The following is a 22,723-nucleotide window of genomic DNA, read 5'->3' on the forward strand; positions in this document are numbered from 1 at the left end:
TGGATATGCAGAAAGGAACAGAGCTGAAAGGCAGAATTTTTCTTTAAAAGAAATGACTGGCAAAAATATCAAAGACTTTATCTGCTAATTTTAATTTTTTATCAATTCTGTAGAAGCATTGTTGCTTTAATGTTTCTTATCTTACAACACTCTACTTTCTATAAACATAGTAGGTGAGTTCTCCAGCCAGGACTCTTTCCTCTAATCAGTCCTTCAATTTCTATAGATAGAAGCAGGGCCTAAGAGTAGCTGAAAAGCCATAACCATGTTTTTTTAAGCTGTGACACATAATAACTCCTCTTCCTGTTGTTCTGAATCAACACAGTTTATCTGCCTACAGATAACTTGATTTCTCTGATATGTATTCAATTGGTTTAATCTACAGAAGACATATACGTATTATTTTCTTCTCTTACTGCCCATCTCCAAATATAACTGCCAAGTATTCTAATAGAGCATAAATGGTATTTCTGGGGACCCACAGCCAGAGGCATACCAATCAAACAGAGAGCCTTTCTACAGGTTGTACAGCAGCCATAAATTAACCAGGAGCATTTACCAGCAGTTACTTTTCTCTGACTCTTGGGTATTGCAAAGTACCAGTTTTCAAACCATCTAATGACTCAGATCAGGAGTTCAGAACAGCACAGAACCCTTTACAGAAAACATGCTATCAGTGAGCTTCGTGAAGCACCAGGTATTCAAGGTTCCCCCCTTCCTCTCCCTCCAGGAGGCCTTGCACCAGCTTTACTCTGCCTTGCAGTACAGATGCAGAGTTCTTGGGCCGTTTTCTGCAACATCTGAGCCTGCCCAGTGCAGGCATACACTAATGTTTGATTTTCCCATTACTGCTAGTCTGAATGTAGAATACATAACTTCCAACCTGAAAGAATATAAATACAGAAGTTAGAATAATGCCTGCTTTCTCAAGTAGTCATTGACTAGCCTCCAACTTTTCCTCTTACATATAAATGTTCTCCCAAAACATACATTTAGAATGAAGAGAATATGACATGGTCTTCCCCATCTCAGATTCCTCGTTTCATCATTTTTGAGAATAATTATCACCTTTGAGGTACAAAGACAAAAAAAAAAAAAAAAAAAGAAAAAAAAAGAGCTTTCCTATGAACTAAAAGCCCTGAATTTTTACCCACTTCTACTCTTTTCCCCTTCTCCATCATACAGGATGGAGAAGAACTTCATACAGGCATCTGGTAAGTTCACACACAACTTACTTATGGTTTCTTCAAAGTCACAGCTCAATGAAATCACTAACAAGCAAGTAAATACAAGGTGAACTGCACAAGGGTGAATACCATCACTTTACACCAGTGAACTAGCCTGAAGTCCTGAAGGCTGCAAGAAACCCAAACCACTCCCAAAAAAATCTCCATCAGTTTCATCAGAAGATGGGTTGGAGTATTGCTTCTTTAAATTAAGCTATCTTAGGTGAATTAAATTGCAGAACAAAGCACTTGAACATCTATCCAGATTGATTCAATTAACAGTTGACATGCTGTACTTAAGCTGCTACGAAGTACTAGCTTCAGCTAATCATTTCAAAAACAAATGTGAAGGCTGTTCATATTGCTGCATTAATCTGTTTCTGCAGAATAGTTACGTAACTGAAACAGGGCACATGCTAATTTGATAGGACCCATTTAAGCACATAATACCCGTTACACACCTCTTGAGTATCATGGAGGGCATGAATAATAGCTTCAGCTAAAAGCTGGTAGCAAGATGGACACAGATGCTTAGTTCTTAAACATACAGAAAGTAAGGCTACAACACTGAAATATGCTTGTAAATGTGGCCTCAGCTTCCATTTTGCTTTCTAAATTTGTACTTCTGCTGGGGAAAAAAAACCCTAATAAACACTATAGGAGACATATATGACATTTTAAATACTTATTAAAGAGGTTAATATCAAAACTAAAAGGACAAAAATTTATCTAAGGAGCTCTACAACATACATGCCAACTCAGCATCAAACTGAGCTTGAACACAGCAAGCCTTGCAAAAACCTAAGTATATAAGTGTTGCTTGTGCTCCTAAGAGACTGCTTGAAATGGTTTTTCCAACCCCATTCATTTTCAACCAATAGTACTAATAAATGCATTCAGTACAGAATTTTTGAAAACTGAAGTTGTCTCAGTAATAGAGCCATAAAGGAACTCAAATAATAACCAGAAACTTCCACTTGAAAAAAAAAATCAAAGCAAAATAAACTGAGCATCAGAGTTTTACTAGCTGATATAGGGCCGATCCCATTTGCTCATTTTCACATGTAAAGAAAACATAATCTGTTCTGCAGCAGACAGAACAAAAGAATTCATAAAAGGATAAGATAGTATAGTACCATATTTTTGAGCCATTTAAGCTTTAATTTAAAAGGGTTTGGCTCATAATGGTCTATTTATTAAAGTTTGCAATTTATAAGAATAAAAATCTATGCGGGAAAAGAATCAAGAGTCTCAGGTTTGGTTATGAATGCGTTTTGCTTCAAAACCTTTTGAAAACATTTGCTAAATAAGCATGTTTAATTTTACTAGGAAAAAAATTACAATTAACATAAAAACAATGCACATTAACATAATTAACAAGCTGTTCCTCTGGCTGTACATTACTATTAACATGAATGTAAACCCACTAGACAGCACTGTCCTCCCCCCCCATTCCCTTCTGCAATGACCAGTGCCAATTCCTACAATTTTTTAAAATTCATATTTTACAAAAAAAATTTGCTCATAGATGGATCACTGTGAAATCCTTCTACCAAGATTAAATGTACCCACTAATGCCTTTTAACACTTAACAGTAGCTTCCAGTGCCTACAAACCTGTTATTTCAGTAATTGCCAGAGCATGCAAATTATCTGAAACAAAGGAAAGCACAATGGCCATAAAATACTGTTCTATCCAAGGCACTTCAACATCAACACAAGCTAATATTTAGCAACCAAATCAACACAGTGAACATTTATGTTAATTCAATAAGCTGGAAAAGGCTGTAAGCAAAGGGGTTGGGGTGACTTGTTTTTATGTTTTCACTCCAGAAATACACAAGTTTTCACTGCAACTAAAACCCCACTTAAAAAAAAAAAAAAAACACCATGAAAGAAAAAAAAAAAGAAGGATTTTAAGATAAATGAAAACATGTAACTTACAAACTTAAATACTGGCCTGATGCATGTGGCTTTCTTTTTAAAGCAAGTGCTGCCTTCTTAGATATGAATAGAATTCATCAGGAATAATAAGCAAGCTACTGTAGATCAACTTGCCCCTTCCTATGTGGCAAAGAAGCAAAGCCTCTTGTCCTTTACTGACTGGAATCAGCCTCTTTGGGAGGAAACTGTTCTGTCAGCAAAGGCCAAGATTCCCAAAGGCCTGTGGCAGTTGCAGGTCCTTCTCAGGCTGTAGCTTCACCATGCAATAACACCGATCAGTCTGCCAGGATCATCAGTCATGCAATTGTTCCCAGTGATCTAGAATGATTTAAGTATTTTACAGCTGCACATCCTTTCTTAAGTGAATATTTTGACTTGACAGGGTCAAAGCGGTTACGTATGTGCAATAATACCGGGAGATCTAAGGGAATGATAAGCCTCCAGCAAAAGGAGAGGTGAAAAATCGCTGTGCAATGGTCTTTCATCTATATTGCAGTCAGCAGAGGACTTTTCGTTAACCACAGCCTAACCCCAGACATCACAAACATCTCAGGGGAAGAAACCCTTTCCTTGAGGGTTTGAGAGCCTTCCCGCATGAAGAGCTGGTGCTTTGAGTGCCTGACTTTTTCTGATTACAAGAATTCTGTCAAATGTGCACTGGTCCGTGGAGCTGCTTCACAGAAGCAGGAAGGACCAACTGGGACCTGACACAGCTTCAAGTTCAATTATCACTTCAACAACACTTCACTTGGAAATCCATGATCTTGGTATTTTTCCAGTTCCCAAAAGTTTTGCAAATGCTACGCGCATTTCTATGTGCACAGAACCAGAGTGGATCAGAGGAGAGTTGCAGAAAAATCCTTTCTCATCCTTCTTCTTGCTGTTAGATTACCTGATTTCCAGAAAATCAACTGGAATTATCTTTGTCAATTTTATGCTGAAGTCTTGCTATGGCTTCCAGTGATATAACTTGCTCTGAATTCTTCCACCAACTTCAGTGGAAGGAGGGCTGTATCCTGAAGAGTTTCCAGAAAACTGAAACAAGAGCTTTAGTGAAATAATTCAAGGAAGCATACTCCCTCCTACACCTAATCACACTTCACTTTATTCTCAAGCTATGGTGATCCACAGCCATTCTTGATTACACACAATGGAAACATCAAAGAAACCTGGTGGGACAATTTTAGATACTTGAGACAGCTTACCAAGAAAACAAAAAAAAAAAAAACAACAAAAAAACCCAAAACCACTACAGCAGATAAAACAGTATCTAGTTTATTACATATAGAAAGAGATTTCCAGAATTTACAAACACCCACATTTTCATTCCAGGGAAAGAGTCAATTTGAAAAGTTCACCCTTTTTTGTTTTAATTTTGTTTTCTATTGGTTGATTTTTTTTTCTTTACAATATATACAGTGGAAGACTTTGATTTCTTTTTTCTGATTCTTTTTTTTGACCTGTGCAATTGATGAATTCAAGTTGACACTTGTAAATACCATATACAGTAATGTTTGTCTTCATTGTAGTTAATACAGACTATTATTTTACAAGGAGTACAAAATTATTTTTCTTTTGGAAAGAACTCAACTCAACATCAGGGTTATCTTACAACTGATAGTATCAGTAAATATGACTGTACAATCAAGGCCCAGGGACCAATGACTCATATTATATTATTTTCTGAATTACAATCTTAAAACAAGAATAGTACCCCACTCTATTCTTAGAAGCCTTGTTTTAAGCAGGTTTCCCACTCTGTTTACAACAGAATATAGTATACCTCAGTTCCACATCAAAAATGATGTGCTGTAGGAAAAGTTACATTTTCATTAAAAAAGTACATGTATAAATCAAAACCTATGTTAAATATTTAATACTCTTCAACCAACATTAAGTTTTGTATGTAATAATTTACAATGATGATTTGTCATACAGGTTTTCAGCAGCAAATGAAGTTGTGTAAATGTGCTAGTAAAATACCCATTCTCACCATGATGTAGTGGTGGGCACATCAGTTCACTGTGGCCAGCTAAGTCCTTATGGTAGAGGATGAAGTAAGAGAGATTCATTGTCCAGGTGTCACAGTGCTTCTGCTTGGCACAACACAGGATGTGCAGCTCAGTCAACTAACTCCTGAGGTTTGTGTAAAGTAAACAAACTGAACTGGATGCATCGTACCCATTTACAGAGGAAGAGGAGGAGGAGGAGGTGAGGTCCTAGTTGTGGTAGCATGAAACATTTATAGTCTTGATACCCATGAGTTAAAAGAAGGATTTGCTGAGGTTGTATAGGTCATCTTTCTGAAATTGAAAGAGAAAGAAAATTAGCATCACGAGCACTTTAAAAGCTTTTCTGTAATTATTTCCCTCCCTTTCCTCCTTTACTTTTTTTTTTCCTTTAGAGTTATCAACCAAACTGAAAATGTTAGCACCTTGAAAAATTATGGCATACACAGTTGAGCTGTACTTGAGCATCGGAATCCCAAAAGCATTTAAAACAGATGTTGGCAATAAAATTCAAAGCAGTCAGAAATACATTTAAAACTTGTAAGAGATTCACCTAAGCAGAAGCAATTTAAGTGTCCATACTGATTAACTCTGATAAGCTTCTATGACAAGAGGAAGAAAAGCTCAAACCCCTAGCCTGCTGTTGGCTTTTCTATTCACTACATTCATTAGGTACGTGTAGGGCTTCTGGCCACCTGCAAATGCCACAGCTTGCATGAGAAGGATGACCAAGGAATGGAGCATACCCATTCCCTATTGACATACAAGATATAAAAAAACCACCCTGTATCCAGAATTGTACCCTGTTAATGTCCATACATTTAACTACATTCTGCTTCTCTCTCAGAATGCACAGGATAAATAACAAGGTCCGGCAACCCTAATAACGTACAGCACAGGTTTACTGCGGAATAAATGGCAGAAGCTGGCTTGGACCCTGTCCCACCAGTTCTCATCATCTCTCGGCTCCAGTCTCTCTAATTTAGAACACAGTCCAACTGCCTCTCTCAGCAAGTCCTCTCAACTCTGCTTCTCAGTTGATTTTATACAGGCAGATCACCAATACAACAGTTCTGATCACCAGTGACACAGTGCATGGTGGCACACTCTTGGTGCCTGTCTACCTTGTGTCCTGCTGACAATCCCACAGCAGACGCTTTGCGCCCAGCAGAGAGTGGTGTCCCTGCTGGAGGATGCAGGGCTGAGGTCACACCCAAGGCCCTGTGCAATATCTGACCACTGCCCACCTTCACAACACACACCTCCAGCCAGCCACCGGCAGTGCCAGCATGCAATCCCCAAGCCACCGCAGACTACGGCCCTGTCCTCCTCTCTCCACACTACAGTCACATGCAGCCATACCCACTGGGGACTGAAAAATGCACCAATAAAATGAATACTATTTTTGTTTTAACTGAGGTTAGAGGACTGCCATTGTTTACATTTCAGGAGTTTTGTCTAAAATCTGACAAAGTAAGACTTAGATTTTACATGAAAGTGTGTCTATTTCTATATTTGCTATTAACTATGCTCCTGAAAAGATAGGTAAACAGTGCATTTTCCTCAGTACAAGTAAGGCTTCCCATAGACATGTTGGAATAAGAAAAACTGAAAAGACCTCTTGTCCTATATTCTTTAATTGCCCAAGAAACAGAATTTACTTTGTGTGGTCCTTCAAGCAAAAGGAAAGCCTATCCCTGCAAATGATGTGTGGTATGCTGTGAAAACTCCCTGGAGAATTATCTCACAGATCTCTTATTTACTTTCAACTTTCTTCTGCACTCACATTGCGATCTAGTGGAATGTTCCTCCCCAAATATCTATATACAGCTTCACATAGCTTTGCAGCTTTCAACTATGCTGGACCTAAAATTAGCCAGCAATGCCATACTTTATTAATAAAGATGAGCAACAAAGGAGAAATGGCTTCATTTAAATGGAGGCAAGTAGTGTGTGTGATTTGCATGATGCACATCTGAGGCGGGTGTTTCACACCCAGTTCCTGTCCAGCATGGCCAGAGGAACAGCTGGGTGGCCACCAGCAGGGCCCCACAGCCCGACCTGCCTTGCATGTACAGAGCAAGCTAAAGGAAAGCAAGTAACAGCTTTTCTATATTACTATACATTATTCCGCTATGAGATTTTAAGTACATAAATCATAATTTTCCTTATCAGAGCCAAGTTTTACACCTCTTCACTAGTACTCAGGTCATCTAAACTTAAATATATTATGTATTGAAATGGCCTGTCCAATCAATTTCTCACCAATTCAACCAATATGGCTAAGAAGTCATCACAGCTGCTACTAGCAGGCATTCATTCCTGGACTCAGAAGTCAGAAGAGCAAAGAGAGTAACAAGTCTATTTGAAAAACAAAACACTCTTTGAGGAATTCACGAAGAAAATAATACTGAGGAAACCCACAGTTACTGAAACCCAGAAACTCAAGTCCTGCACATGTGTAAAAAGAGTGAAACATCCAAGGCTGAACTATCCAAGAGTCTGAGACTTGGGATAAAGAGCCAGAAACATCCAGGACACCAACTGGTACAGGCTGCATTTCATACAAACTTCAGCTGCAGGTATGACAGGACGAGTGCATGGAGCAGTTTCAAGATCATAACAGCACCTCCAGGATCTTCAGCAGTACAACACGGAAATCTGCCTCTCACTCCTTGATCAAAATGTATCAGTAGCTTTTGTTTTCTTCTAATTATGTGATGGAAAAATAATTTAGACTTTGCTACAGACCATCTGAAATTACTGACTGCAACTACTTGTTTTCAAATCCTCAATTCCCTTGACAAATCTCTTTCCACAAAACAAAAAATGTCTAACTGAGAATGACAAACTGTGCTACTACAGGACAGCAGTGCCTGTTCTGTCTAAATGCCCAAGGATGCCTAGAAAACAGCTATTCTGAAAGCAAAGCTGCTCCTCCAAGGCCACCGGAAATAGTCAACCTATAAGGCCTTCAATCCAGGGAACTCTTGTTTGTGCATAACTTACAGCCAAAAGCCCCACCCTCAACTTCATTGTACAAATGAAGTTTTCTGGATTTAGAAGAATATTTCTAAGTTTTCTGACACAACAATCTGAATCTCCTCTCTCCCCAGTGAGCTATTTCAGTATGTTGCAAGGCGGAAGTACCTTATTTGGAATTGAAGTCATGGGCTGGATACCTCATTGTTTCTTATCAACAGCCATCAGCATTTCCTTAACAACATATAAAAACAGTGCAGAAGACAAATGCTTAATAGAGAGTGCTAGCACTGCAGCAAGCTGAGGTAAGGATCATTAAAACTACTGACATCACTGTTGGCAACCAGAGAAAAGGGAAAACCTGTGTTTAATCTATTTCCCATTCACCACAAGTTTCAGCTGGAGTCCCCAATAATGCAGTTTGTGGTTGGCTTTATGGAAAAAATTAGTGATGCAAGAAAAATGTACTGAAACAAACAAGCATCTTTAAAAGTTACTACAAGATACCTTTGACAAGTAGTCTCTGCTCAACATCTGTTACAACACACATGCAGATAACACTCACGTTCGTTCCAGCTGGCAATGTTTTCTTCTCAAATCTATTAGTCCAGGCTGGATACGACAAAGCTAGCTGTAGATCCCGTTACAGCTGAAGTCCTATTCTTAAATCCAGTAACTAAAAATAAGTCGATACTTCATTTTATTTCCATTATCGAGGAGTTGGTGAAAATTTGAACTCACTGAGAGCAGAGTGCCCTGAAGTTAACAGAATTTTCATATATGAAATAGATGTGTTGTTAAGGTATCTTTAAAGTGCAACCCTTACGATCCATTTTCTTTGAAAAGTAACCAAGGAGGAACAAATACAGCAAAAGAAATGAAAGTGAAAACTCAAATGATCTTCAGCAAAAGACTTTCCAGTAGCCAGTTTAAACTTCTATTTGCTATTAAAGGCCAGTAACACATCTCGTCCCTAAAACAATAGAAATGCCCTTCCAAGGGTCATTTCATTTCAAAACAAGTGAAACACAGCAAAGTTGTTGCTGAAACTCCATGACCGTTTTAGCAAATAAATGCAACTATTTTGTCACTGATTAATATGCCAAACGTGGCTCCCAAATGTCAGACCTACTTATTACACTGTCATACTCTCCAGTGTTAAGCTGGACATCTGCTTAGGAAACAAATCTACAGGTAACAGAGCCAGATCAATGGAAAGATTACTCCCAGCTGAAGAAAACACTGATTTTTCCAGATCTACTGAAAGAAGATCATTTCCCAGCTCTCCCATCAACCTTGCTAAACAAAACATATGTTCCTAAACTCTACCTCCACCAGCATCTCATTTGAAACAGTGAACAAGGACTGGTTGAAGACCATCTGTCAAAGTTACTAGTTATAAATAAAAGGTTTTAAAAGTAAACACCTTTGTTGTTTACTTTAGGATCACATGGGTATCCTATTTGTGTAGATTAAACGGTGATTTACCACATAATTAACACACCCACCCAGTAAAAACTAAAAAGCTCAGGAACAAAAGCTCAAAATAAAAAGATAGCCATTATGAAAATACAGGAGCAGACGTGCAGAATTTCAGAAGTTGAGGTCTGCAGGCAGCCCAGGCACTCTTTGTCTGGGCAGGTACCACCAAGCATCTTTAGAAATCTGACACAAAGTAAACACGTTAAGTAGTCCTGAAAAGCTCATTTACAGATCTTGTCTTGGTGACATCTGCATACTAATGACAATGAAGTGGTGCACACCTACTTAAAACCTGAATTAATCCACATTTGTGTGTTCATACTGATGATCATAAATAGCGCCTGTTTCCAATTTTATTGGCATTACTGATGTGTGCGATACAGGAAGTATCCCACCCAGATGAATCAAAAACATCAACCAAAATTTAAACTAGCTCAAATAGCTTCTTTTCAGAGAGATGCACGCACATTGTATGGTTTTTCCAATCTCACATGGACGTTGAAAGAGTAAAGGAATGCAAAAAGACACAATGGCTGCTCTAGTATGTTAATCACAGCCTGAACACTAACAAAAGGAATTCAAAATAGAACTAAACAAAGTAATTACAACATTGCTATTTAACTTGACAAGCTATAATCTACATTAAATAAGTCCAGATAAGGTTTTCTTCATTGTACCCCAAAATGCCTATTTCAGCTTTCTGGTGAATGTCATTAAGTGGGGAATTACTGACAATTTTGTTTCATCAAGTCCTTCCCTATCTGGCCAAGTAACTAGATTTGGTGTTTTCATCCTCTTTTTCTTCACTTAGGTTATCATCCATTGACAGAGGAACCTAAGGACCAGTAAGAGATGGTATGGTCTTTCTGCTGTGAGTTCAGACAAAATCACTCCCTTTATGCACAGAATTGAAAAAAAACAGTCCTCCTCACCACATAGGAAGCTTTATTTCTCCCCATAAAGAGAAGGCGGGGAGGAAAAAGTACTCAAACAACTAAGAGACTTTTAAAATGAGATGATGAGCAGAACCAGGTTCTTGCATTTAAGAACCCATTTCCTGCAGTGTAAGTACAATGGGAAAACACAAACTAAACCACACACATTCCTTCGATAAACTTCTGCCCAGAAAAGTATTCATATGTTTGATTTCAACTTCACAGCATGTCAACCTGATTTAAGCTCACTAAAGACAAAACTAAACCCATCACTGAGGTCAGCAAGAAAGGCTGCTGATGCAGACAGGAAGCCAAGCATTGCCTTCCCCAAGCACCTGGCATATGGACTAAAGGTTGAGTCCAGCTTACATCAAGAAAAATTCCCTTTGTTTCAGGACTGAAAATAATGATGTTATGATGGAAGGCAGGGAATGCAGCATCTCACAAGATCGAGACTCCAAGTTCGTCCCAACTCTTCTCATAATGTTTCTCTAATAGTCTTGGCAGCATTGTTTGTGTTTGATGCCCCTCAGATAAACCCATTGCTGGTCTAGGGTTTTCTCCTACTGCAATAATGGAAAGGGATATCTAAACCTAGATGTGTAATATATAGTTAATAGCTTCAGCCTTCTTAGGACAACATTTCTTCTGGGGTTTTTTAAGATTTAAAAAAACAGGGTCATTCATGATTTTGGAATTCATACTCTTTAGTTCACTGAGCTTTTAGTCTAACCCTGAAGAATTTGGGGCATCCAAGCTTCCCTTGATGACCCAATAACACATTCTCAGTTCAAGAAAGCCACAGTGAAGTGCACTTTCTATGTCTGTATCCTTAAAAGAGAAAACATTGCTCAGCGTTTACCTTTATCAAACATAACCCTCTATCAACCATATTAATAAGGGGAATACAGAAATACAATTTCATTATTCAATTTGTTTCTCAAATGAGTATTCTTTGCACTTTTTTTTTTTAATTACTTTTACTGTAGTTTGGAATTCAATAAAAATCACCAGCACTGGGATTCATTACAACTGCTCTCCCTATGGAGAAGCAGAGAACCTCTGTGCCTTTAGATGCAATCACACACCCTCAGCTTGTTAGCAATTTAAACATACACAATTAAATTTGACCAAACTTGAGTGCAATGAAGCTGTGCTCATATTATATCAACTAAATTACATCAGCAGTGGAGCTCAACAACACATAACACCCAGTCTAGCTACCACATAATGAGAATAGATCTCAGCTGCTGAATTTTCATTTTCATTATCCTTCTGTGAATTTGTATTTCAAATGTCTTTCTGGCACTGTGGTCTGGTTCCCCATTCCTGCACCCAGATGTTGCCACTTTCATCTGTTTTTCTGACCCGACTTTGTAATGCTCATTTTCTGCCAGATTTACTTTTCCCCAGCAACACATTAAAAATTCTACATAAATAGCCTCAACTACCTTGAAACTACTCTCATGATACATGCTAAATTGTGAGAATTCCACCTTAAAGCAATGATTCACACCACTTGGCTTAGCTGAAGCCATTTTCCTCCCAATGGACAAGTAAGGGGAAAAAGTAGAACAGACAGAAGAAAAATGGCATTTAAAAGGAAGACATACAGAAGTCTCGCAGGGGAATAACCTGGCCAGCTGACCTTCCCTTTGAATTTTTGCCAGTGCAAATTAAGTAGCTAGTCTGCAGCACTTCTGGCAGCAGCATGGGAAGGAAGTTCTGCAGTGATTTTGGATTAAACACTTCCTCAATCCCCAACAACAGCGCATTAAATATCAAAAACGGATAATAAAGAGGTGCTGGAAAACACATTCTGAAAAACATGCCAAGGAAAGAGGAGGGGATAAGAACAAATGAAATGTCATAAAGCTAACAAATTTTAACATTAAGTTTTGAAAGCCAAGGTAGAAACAAAGCATCCATTACTTTGACACTGTTTGCTATGCCTTAATACAAAACCGGTACCATACAGCAGAAATAACAGTAGAAAACACATTACAAGTAGTGCTTGAATAAAGTAAAATGAGAAGGCCTTTGGCAAAAGGCAAAAAGCAACAGTGAAGTTTGTTAGTCCGCAAAGCTCAAGTAGAAAACAACTATTTATCCACAGATTTAGCTTTTCACCAAGATACCACCATCAGTCTGACATGAAATAGATTATGTTAACTGCTTTGACCCATTGTTTTCTCCTCTGTAGACCAGAAGATAACAAATTTTACAAGTCTACAACATCTGACATAAATCTGTTTCAGTAAGAAAGTACTTTCATGTGCATCCATGTAGATTCACAATTTATTTCTACTTTCTAGTAGTATGCACTCATTTGACCTGACCTTTTTACCTTCTCTCTCTCAGCCCTAAATAGCAAAACTTCTCTAGGTGGAGCCATATGGCATTTTGCTCAGCACTTCAAATCTGATGTTCAGAATCCTTTGACACTTAAAACAGGTAACTGAAATCCAAAGCATCAGCCATGCTCAAAAGCTTTTCCAACAATAAAGTGCTGTGACTGGGATATACAACCTACAAGCACAACTGGATGCAGGAGGACCTGAAATCTAATTCTGTTCCTTGATTTGATTTGCTCTATGGTTTTACTCAAGTTACTGTCTTGGGCTCATGTAAAACAGACAAAACATGTACCCCATCTATTTTCTATATGAAATTTTCTTGTGAAGAGGAGGAAGTCATGATGTCTCACACACAGACACTGTAACGTCCAGGGAATTGGGTTTGTGCCTTAATCTTCCTGTATCTTAGTGTCTTGACTGTGAGATGAAAACTGCTACCTGACAGAAGAGTTCAGACTGTGCAAGGGGCCAGACAACATAGTAGTGTCTTCATAGTACCCACATGACAACAGATGCCCGGCAGCATCTGGACAAGGTGCTATAAATAAAACATTGGGCCAGCTATATATTGATGACAATAGAAAGAATTTTAAAAATAATTGAAAAAAGAAAAAAATTATTCATTCCCTGAAGACTGCTTACAAGCTGAATAATATTTCACGACTGTATATACTGCCAAGCATTATTCCATATTAAAACAGCTTTATAAAAATAACTAAACTCCACATGCAAATACAGTAGTTGAATAAAGAAACAAAATTCCAACATAAGAAAATAAGCCTTTACTGGTAGAGCAAGAGCTCTACTCTACCTTTCTACTCCCACTGATTTAGCAATCAAGATACTCTAGACTGCAATGGGATTAACCTCAAAAACAATGCTGAGCATTTTAACAAGCTCTGAGGTGGTTCATGGCTAAACTATTCATCCTACCTTCTAAACACTGAAATACTTGTTTGTATATAGCTTAGGTTTTCAAAACAGTTGTCATCCAATTTATTTCCAGAAAACATAGTAATAAGAAAATAGCAAATATAAGGTGATGAAAGGGCATAAAGGAAATGTCAATGGAGCTACCTCAAGTTTGAAGTATATGGACAGAGGAAGCAGCACCTGACAAGCTCTCATGGAGGGGGAGCCTGTTTAGATACACCTGTGAGTTAAGTCCAAATTATAAAGTCCAATCAGACAAACCAAGCCTTCTACTGCTGTTTCTTTACAGTTTCATTCAGTGAAATCCTAATAGCCTGAACGACTACCAATATTATATTTTAGAGTTAGTAACTGCTTAAATGGACTAATCTTCACTTATTCAATTGCCATGATTTCAAATTAGAAACAGTCACGTTTATTATCTGATATAATTTTAACACCCATTTAGCATTATGAAACTGTGTAATTACACAAGCACAAGTCAAAGTAGAGAAAAGTTTTTCTCATCTCAGAATTTGCACTCAGACTTTTTAATTCAATATTTCTTACTTAAATTCTTTTAAAAAACATGCCACATGGAAATTTTTGCCATATAATGGAAGTTGTTCATGACAGTATCAGCAAGAATCTCACTAGATGATAGATACCGTATTACTGTGACACATAAATCTTCCATCAGCTGTCAAACCTAGTATTAAGGATAACCCTTTAGAAGCTATTAGGTTAAGTCAATTAAAAACTAAAAGCATATCGTAATACAGATTAAAGGGTTAGCATGCACACAAAAGGATCTGTACATGATATCACACCTCATTAAGATGCTTTGGTTAATCAGTGATTGAAAACATCCACTACACATTAACTGTGAAAAAACACGTAACAATTCAGCCTTATTACAACGTATGACTGTACTATATAATGTCATAAAATGGAAGGTTCTCCATGTTCTCATAACCTACAACACAAACTTGTACCATTGGCCACCCAGTTGTCTTAACCAAGAGAGGAATTTTTAATTATCTTGAACTGCTGATAGTCTCAGTGATTACAAAAGTAGTTGATGTTACATTTAAACCTCTCCCCCAAATAAATTATATTAATAACACTCCAATATCAATTTAATTCAAAATGTTTCTCAAAACACACATTACACAGAACAAGGGCTCTTCCTTTAACACAAAACAGCTTAATATTACACTAGTTAAAGCACCAATAACAGTTTTAGAATTGCTTCAGCAAGGTAGTATCTGACAAATATTTATTGAAACTGCTAGTCTTACTGACTATAGTACTGCCCAAATTAGTGTTGCTGATGGAGCACAGTTTCCTTGATGTCCAAAACAAGGCATACTTTTGGCAGTCAAAACCTAAAATGTGCTAGAAGGAGAAGGAAAGCAGGACTAGGAAAAAGGATTAACTTTGGCATACAGAAGTAAAGGTCTTCAAGACAAATTACTGTGACGGACATCACCATGTGCTTCCTTTCACTGTCAAGTCTTCTAACAACTATGTATCCCACTACTGAAGTCTATGATCTAGTTCAGCCATGCAACAGAAAAACTATTGACTACAATACCCTAAAAATAACTATTCTAGACACATAAATGCTTACTTTTCTTTCAGAGTGACTGTTCAGTCAGCCATGTGCCCAGCTGGCCAAAGTGGCCAGTAGCATCCTGTCTGGTATCAGAAATCAGCAGGACTAGGAAATCGATCGTCACCCCTGTAATTGGCACTAGTGAGGCTGCATCTCAAATACTGTGTTCAGTTTTGGGTCCCTCATTACAAGAGGGATAGTGAGTTGCTGGAGTGTGTCTAAAGAATGGCAACAAAGTGGGTGAAGGGTATAGAGCACAAGTCTTACGAGGAGCGGCTGAGGGAACTGGGGTTGTTTAGCCTAGAGAGAAGGAGGCTCAGGGAAGACCTTGCTGCTCTTTCCAACTAGCCGAAAGGATGTTGTAGTGAGGAGGGTGTCAGTCTCTTTTCTCAGGTAACAAGTGATAAGACAAGAGGAAACAGCCTCAAATTGCATCAGGAAAGGTTTAGAACAGGTATTAGGTAAAAATTCTTCACAGAAAAGGTTGTCAAGCATTATATCTGGCTGCCCAGGATAATGGTTAAGTCACCATCCCTGGAGGTATTCAAAAGACATGTAGATGTGGTGCTCTGGGATAACGTCTAGTGGTGGAGTTGGCAGTGTTAGGTGAACAGTTGGACTTGATCTTTAGGGTCTTTTCCAACCTAAACAAGTCTGTGATTCACTGGATTGCCCAACTGGCAACTAAACACAAGCCAGTCAATGTGCAAAGATGCTCATCTGCTGCAGAGCAGAAATACAGTCAGCACAAAACTCAAAGACAATGAAATGACAGGAGAGGAAAGGAAGGTATGGACACCACAAGTAACACAGTCACCAAGAAGACAAAGTACTTGTGCCATACTTAAGAAACCTTCTCTTGTTTGGGTTTCTTTGGTCTGATCGCCTGAAGAAATTGATCTTATGTAACTGGTAGAACAGAGAGCAGACCTGTACAGGATATAAAATTCAGCTGAACTTTGGCAAAGACTAAGTTTCAGATACATCAAAATGCTGTACATTTTGTAAAAATCAATGGCTGAAAAAAGGATTTCTTTTTGGAGGCACAGTTTTAACCCACGTGTTCCACAAGAGCAGAGAGCAGGCTTGTCAGCACCCACCCACCAGCCCCCTGTACCCATCTCAATAGCCCCACCGCTGTCTGGCAGATACTGCAGAGGGAAGGGGCACAGAGTGTACTGCAGGCATGAAACGGCCAGTTGATATATGTAAGACAAATCTATAGGAGACAGGGCTTCATTATTTCCACTGCTCACAGATCATCTGTTTGAGTAAGCAGTTTTGCTTGGAGCAGCGTTTTGTCAGTACTGTTATGTTATGCAAAGAATGTATTAAATTCTTAAATATTACATGAGATTTAATGGATTGTGTATCACATGTGGGAGGTCAAACAAGAAGGGTAATGTTTCATTCAGCCTTACAGATATAACTTAAAAAACAGATACCTGCATTATACCTCAGGAAGCAAGCGCAGATTGAACATATGCCTGAGATGGGGAAAGGCAGGTTGAGAAGCAGAGGGAAATTAAAATAAATTAAAAAATTAAAATAAATAAATAAATAAAAAATTAGTGGGTTTAACAGTGCAATTTTCAATAATGTTCTCATCACTCTAACCTTTGTTATAAAAGAAACCCAAACTACAGTTAGACTGTGACCAAGCAGCTATCCCATTGATGATACCAAAGTATAATCAGTACCAAGTTACTTCCAAAGCTAATGCTCCATAGTAAGGAAGTTTTACAGCACGGTCCCTTTTAAAACCTATTCTGCTTTCAGAAGCTGCATTTGTATGAACCTCTCCCAGTATTCTTCCCTTATGCAACAGAATACTGCATTTGGTTTTTAAGTTCTTGTACATGTTTGGAAAATCCTTGCAGCTCCAGTGGTAAGGACTCTGAATACCCTTGCTACAGTACAGAAAACATATGGAGAATGGCAAAAAGTATCTTGACTTCTACTATATGTCTATATCTTCATGTCAGAGCCAAAAATACTCTAATTTTCAGCCCAGTTGAATTAAATTAAGGCTTTAATTAAGATAAAGCTTTAAAGCTAGTATTGTTATAAAACTTCAATTTTCATAGCTTTTGGGAAAAAATCAAAACAAAGCATATGCAGCACAGCAACCACAGATATTTCAGTCTATATTACTTGCTTCATCTGTTTTCAAATAACAGCAGATTTTTCATGCTATTAAAAAGGTTTTTTTTGCAGGTACATTTATCATTTAAAATAACACAAGGAGCAAAAGAAAACAATTTTGCAAATATGTTGTTGTACTGAAAATATATGTATCTTGCAGGTTAGAATTTTATCAGAAGGTATATTGCTTACCACACTCTTCTGCAATGAGTTTCCCACTTACCACATGCATTGTACGAAATGGAAGAGTATAACACCACTGCCTGTAAGTATGCATGTATACAAAATGGAGCTAAAGTAGGCTATAGTAGGATGAAAAACAAAATTTCAATTGCATTACTGAAAAAACCCTAAAAACCTCCAAAATCAGGACAGCTCCCTGCCTCAGTGTAAAAACAAAAACACAAACCCACCCCCAAACCTCCATATTGTCAGACACAATATATGATTCCCAGTTCAAATTCTGAGGACTCCTAGAAATAAGAATCATCTTAAAAGGAGGAGAAGGGAAAAACAAAGAATAGTTATTTTCTGCATGTAAATACATCCTATATTGGTAATGATTATTTTCTATTACATTTTCTCCAGTTTCAATTGCATATTCATGTCTCTTAAAAAACATTCCTTTCAACTTTTCAAACTTACATCATTTCTAGTTACCAACTATGCATAACACTTAATGCAATATCTAACTTTAATTAAAGAATCATGACAATTGGAAGCCAGAGTTTCTGCAGTGTCTGTAGGCATCTTGCTCTGCAGGGACAATATGATGAAGTACAAGCACAGGAACCATTTCTTTCTGTAAGTCAGAGCCCTGGTAGATCAGCAAGGTAAAACAACCTTTCAAATTTTCCATTTTGTCTGTGATCGATTCTCTTCTAGCTAAAAATCCTAGTTGCTAGCAAAAGATGCACAAGGGTCTATGGAAGCACACACACTGGGAGCCACAGCTTTTAGAAATGCTAACTGAAAGGTGCAGCAACTTGGTGTTTCTCAGTTACTTGGAGCATTGACATAAGAAAGCATGGCTTTCAAACCAATTCAATACCTGAAATGTAGGTATTACTTCCTTCCAGACTTCAAGGTCAGTTCAAAATCTGCAGAACATCAGAGCTATCCAAAGTATCATTTGCAAGAGATGAAAAAGAAGTAATGTTCTCTCTCATCTCATTGAGATGGTTAAATTCTGTCAGCTAAAGCCTTCCCATGAATTTTGACTGGAAGGGACCAGTAACAAGCATGGGCAATTTCAGCCCTGAGCACTAAAAGCTGTCAAAAATACGAACAAATTAGATGTTCTGCTATTTTACCATTCAAACTATAGACAATATAGACATTCATGTGATTTTTAAAGTGACAATCTTTTTGTAATATGCATTTGCAAAAGAATAAGCAACGTAGCTAAAATACCCTAAACTTCCTTGTAAGGCGCAATGTATGATTATTTTAAAGCTAGCTCATCTCAGACAATCAGATTTTTGTTAGCACAATCTTTGCATAACTGTAAATACAGAGCTTTAGAAAAAAACAGCCACAAACCCCCCCTCCTTCGCTACTATTTTTGTTTGTCAAGTGTCTTCCAGATGGGCTTAAGAATACAGCCACACATGCTCCATTACTCTCATTTCCTTTTCTGTGCTCATATGCCTCCTTGCTGCTGCTATATTATTTCTCAGCTTCAACATTCAAGAGCGGAGAAAAGAACCAAATTCTTTTGCACTGTCCTTTCAGACAGAGCATTCTTATGACAACAAAAAGTAATAAAACATTCAGACATGTCTAAGATTTAAAAGCTGTATATCTTAAATGTTGAACAGGCCCTTTCAATTATATGATGTAGATTAAATACAGAAAATACAAAGCCACTTCACTGAGCAAAACCATGCTTCACTGAAAGCGAGATCAAAAAAATGCACAGAAATATAAAAAAGGAGTACAGAGTTTTGGAAACATCCCACAGTTGCAATTTAGATGTAGTGATTAAACCAGGGTAGAACAAAAATGTCTACTGACATTTTATTTTGGAAGGTTTAAACCCCTTCACTTAAGGGTTTACAAATCAGATTCAGCTACAGAAAAACAATTCTGCAATATTCATTTACAACACACCCTATACTTAGTAAGCAAAAGTCATGAGTAATAACAAACAGATCTAAGCACAAGGAGAGCTGGTACCTGGGCTATAGGAAGGGCAGTCCATAAAGCATCGACTCCTGCTCCCATCTTTGTATACCAGCTGCTTCTTTTGACATTAATGACCTTAATTTTCACTTTAATGACTTTAATGCAAGTATTTCTATAAGCCAATATTGCTTTTCTTTCTTCAGGAAACCAATATGCAACTATAAACAATGTGTATAAAATTATAATCCATATTCTGTAATATGTAAACAACTACCCATTACTTAGAGGCCCAGATGAGCATAATATTAAAGATATTAGATAGTAATAGAAAACAGCTGCATTTTCCTTTTCCAAATGTTTGTATTTCTGAAGCATCCACTCTTTAAAATATTCTCCATACAAGCCAAAACATGTTTTGCCTGAATGAAGGGCACAACAATAACAGTAGTTTTAAAACACTGCATTTCCTGCAATATTAGTCAAACTAAACTTCAGTCTGAGTAGACAGGGTATTTCAAAGGGTATTGCAACTAGAAAGGTTATTGCTGTCAGGTGGCAGGGAGAAAGGCATGCTTCACTGCTGCACAGATTACCCACACCACCACCCAGGCAACCTCGATACCGCAATAATTTCAAAATGTGGTTTTATTTAAGCTAGCCCACTTTTTGCCTTCGTTGCCACAAAACAGTTTTTATCTCTCTCCCTCTCTCTACACATACGTAGGTACACACACACACAGTCTGACCCATGTAAGCATATGCAAACACACACACAACTCAACATATCCAAGCACTCTTAACTTTGCTGATAAAGGTTAGTGTAAAACAAGGTTTATTTTAGCATTTCCTTCAAATGTCTTATGTACCATCTTCCATGTCAGTAACAACTACAGGTAAAAATTATGTGTACAGATTTATCAATCATTAGAAAATAACACACTCAAAACAGATCATCCAGAAGCTTTCAAAACCCTTATCACTCTTGTCCTGCAGCAGCTTACAGACTAACCTTTTGAGAGAGAAAACAGAAGCACCTAAGTCACTTAACAGTGAGGGGCAGTCTTCAAAATATATTAAGTACTTTGAGCTAGTTTACCTTTTGGCTTCATCTGCCACAAAGCAGTGTTCAAATATAATTCTGTAACCTGCACTACAGCAGTATCCAGAAGAAGCTAGGTTAGGCAGGAAGCTGGGTTTCCCCTTAGGTGGAAAATAGACATAGTTACAAACACACAGATGCAACCCTCTGCATGTCTGCAGACTCTCATAAATAAATCTACACATAACTTGCAGCTCGGATTTCAAACATTTAAGAAACTGTATCAATTCCTTGTTTGCAAACCTACCTGAAGTTAACAGGAATCAATGATTTTCTTTCCCATGTATCCCAAAATCACCTGTAGTTACAAAAGGGTATCTCGGTTATCACCTTACAAAATAATCTACTGCTAGCAACTGAGTTGGCAACTCGCTTAGAAACAATGTTCCTAATAGTTCTGTTGATTTTAACTACTCAATAAAAGTTTTATTTTAACTTTATAAAAAGATAGCTTCTGTATCTTGTCTCAGATCTCTTGTGAGAAATAACAGCTTTTATTTTCTATGATTTTAACCTTTATCAGAAAAAAAGACAAACTTAAAAGAGGCCTTGGTATACACAATACTAAAACCAAAGTATGTTAAGAAGCAAGATTTGGCCTTCCTATAGTTTTAAAGCATTTTCTGTGGTTAGTGGCGATTCTTTCTGGGAAGATCAAAGTGTTAGTACCCATCTATGCCAACATAAACTAACATACAGAAAATTAATCTTGTGTCTACACACTTAAAGAAAAAACAAGAAAAAAAAAAAAAAAGAAAAAAATATAAAATTCAAGCCCTTCCATTTTACAGGCCATAAAGATGACATCCTCTAAGACAGCAACCACTTATTAATCAGTATAACACTGGTATACCAGGAGGGAACTCATTGCTTTGACTTTGAAAAGAATTTATCTGTTCTTCGGATTAAGTTACAGCAGAGAGGCCTTGTCAGCCCCTCTTCACCTTCTGTAGATTTGGACCCTTTCCAGCTCAGGAAACTAACTGTACACTAGTGTGCAGCTCCTTGTGCAGAAGCTCCTTTAGTTTTAAACTTATTAGTTGGGTAGTGGGAAGTCAAAAATATTTGAATGGATTACTGCATTTTTAATTATATTATTCTATTTTGAAAAACACTAAATCTTGAAAGGCCATTACTAAAAAAGTTCTAGTCAGAGTGCAGGACAACAACTCTAACAAGTCCTCTGCGTCACATTTTTTACCCATCGTTTCAGATACACCTTTCTGCTGGAAAATGCAAATTCTCGGCTTCAAACCACAAGACAAGCACCTAACTAAGCCCTAGGCTACACTAGCAAGTTAAACAGGGGTGAGTGTGTGCATGTGCTTGTGTGCACACTTCAGCAGCTGGTAAACATCCAGACACACTAACCACTGCACAGCAGCTGGAGCAAATCATATTCAGAAACCTTGCTGCACCTCCTGTATGTTTCGGTATGCACTAACAATTATTTCTACACTACAACTCAACAAAGAGCATATGAATAAAGTGCAACTAGGCCAGATAGCCCTTCCAAAGGAAGAATTACACCAATACTTAGAAACCCATAGTATAAGGTTTTCTAATACAGTGCATAATCGTGAAATGGAGATTTTATTTTAAGTGAAAAGTTGGTATTCTGTTTCATGTACATGAAGATATTTATAGTAACCACATATAATAAAGAACAAGCAAGAGCATCATACATGTCACTAATATGATCATTACACTGCAATTTTTCTAGTTAACCACAAACATGCAAACATTTGCATGAAGTAAGATCTCTCAGTTATACTAAGAATAAACACCATGAGTACATGTCACTATGAAACACAACATCAAGTAAGATTCACAACAGGTGAGTACCTGACACCCATGTATCTTAACTTTCTTGAGCAGTGCTTTTTAT

General features: G+C 37.6%; 1 protein-coding gene across 1 annotated transcript in view; it reads right to left on the reverse strand.

Annotated features, from left to right (window-relative positions):
• Positions 1-4,428: 4,428 nt before the first annotated feature.
• The window catches only part of IRS1 (insulin receptor substrate 1), a 52,672-nt gene continuing 34,377 nt past the window's right edge, over positions 4,429-22,723 (reverse strand). The window contains exon 2 of the mRNA XM_061365187.1: positions 4,429-5,472. The gene's annotated coding sequence lies outside the window, so the exon portion shown is untranslated. The remainder of the gene's footprint in view (positions 5,473-22,723) is intronic.

Source organism: Neopsephotus bourkii, unplaced genomic scaffold (genome assembly GCF_033783945.1).
Source record: "Neopsephotus bourkii isolate Nb327-2 ecotype Australia unplaced genomic scaffold, CSIRO-AGI_Nbou_v1 NB_1279, whole genome shotgun sequence".
Taxonomy (NCBI): Eukaryota; Metazoa; Chordata; class Aves; order Psittaciformes; family Psittacidae; genus Neopsephotus; species Neopsephotus bourkii.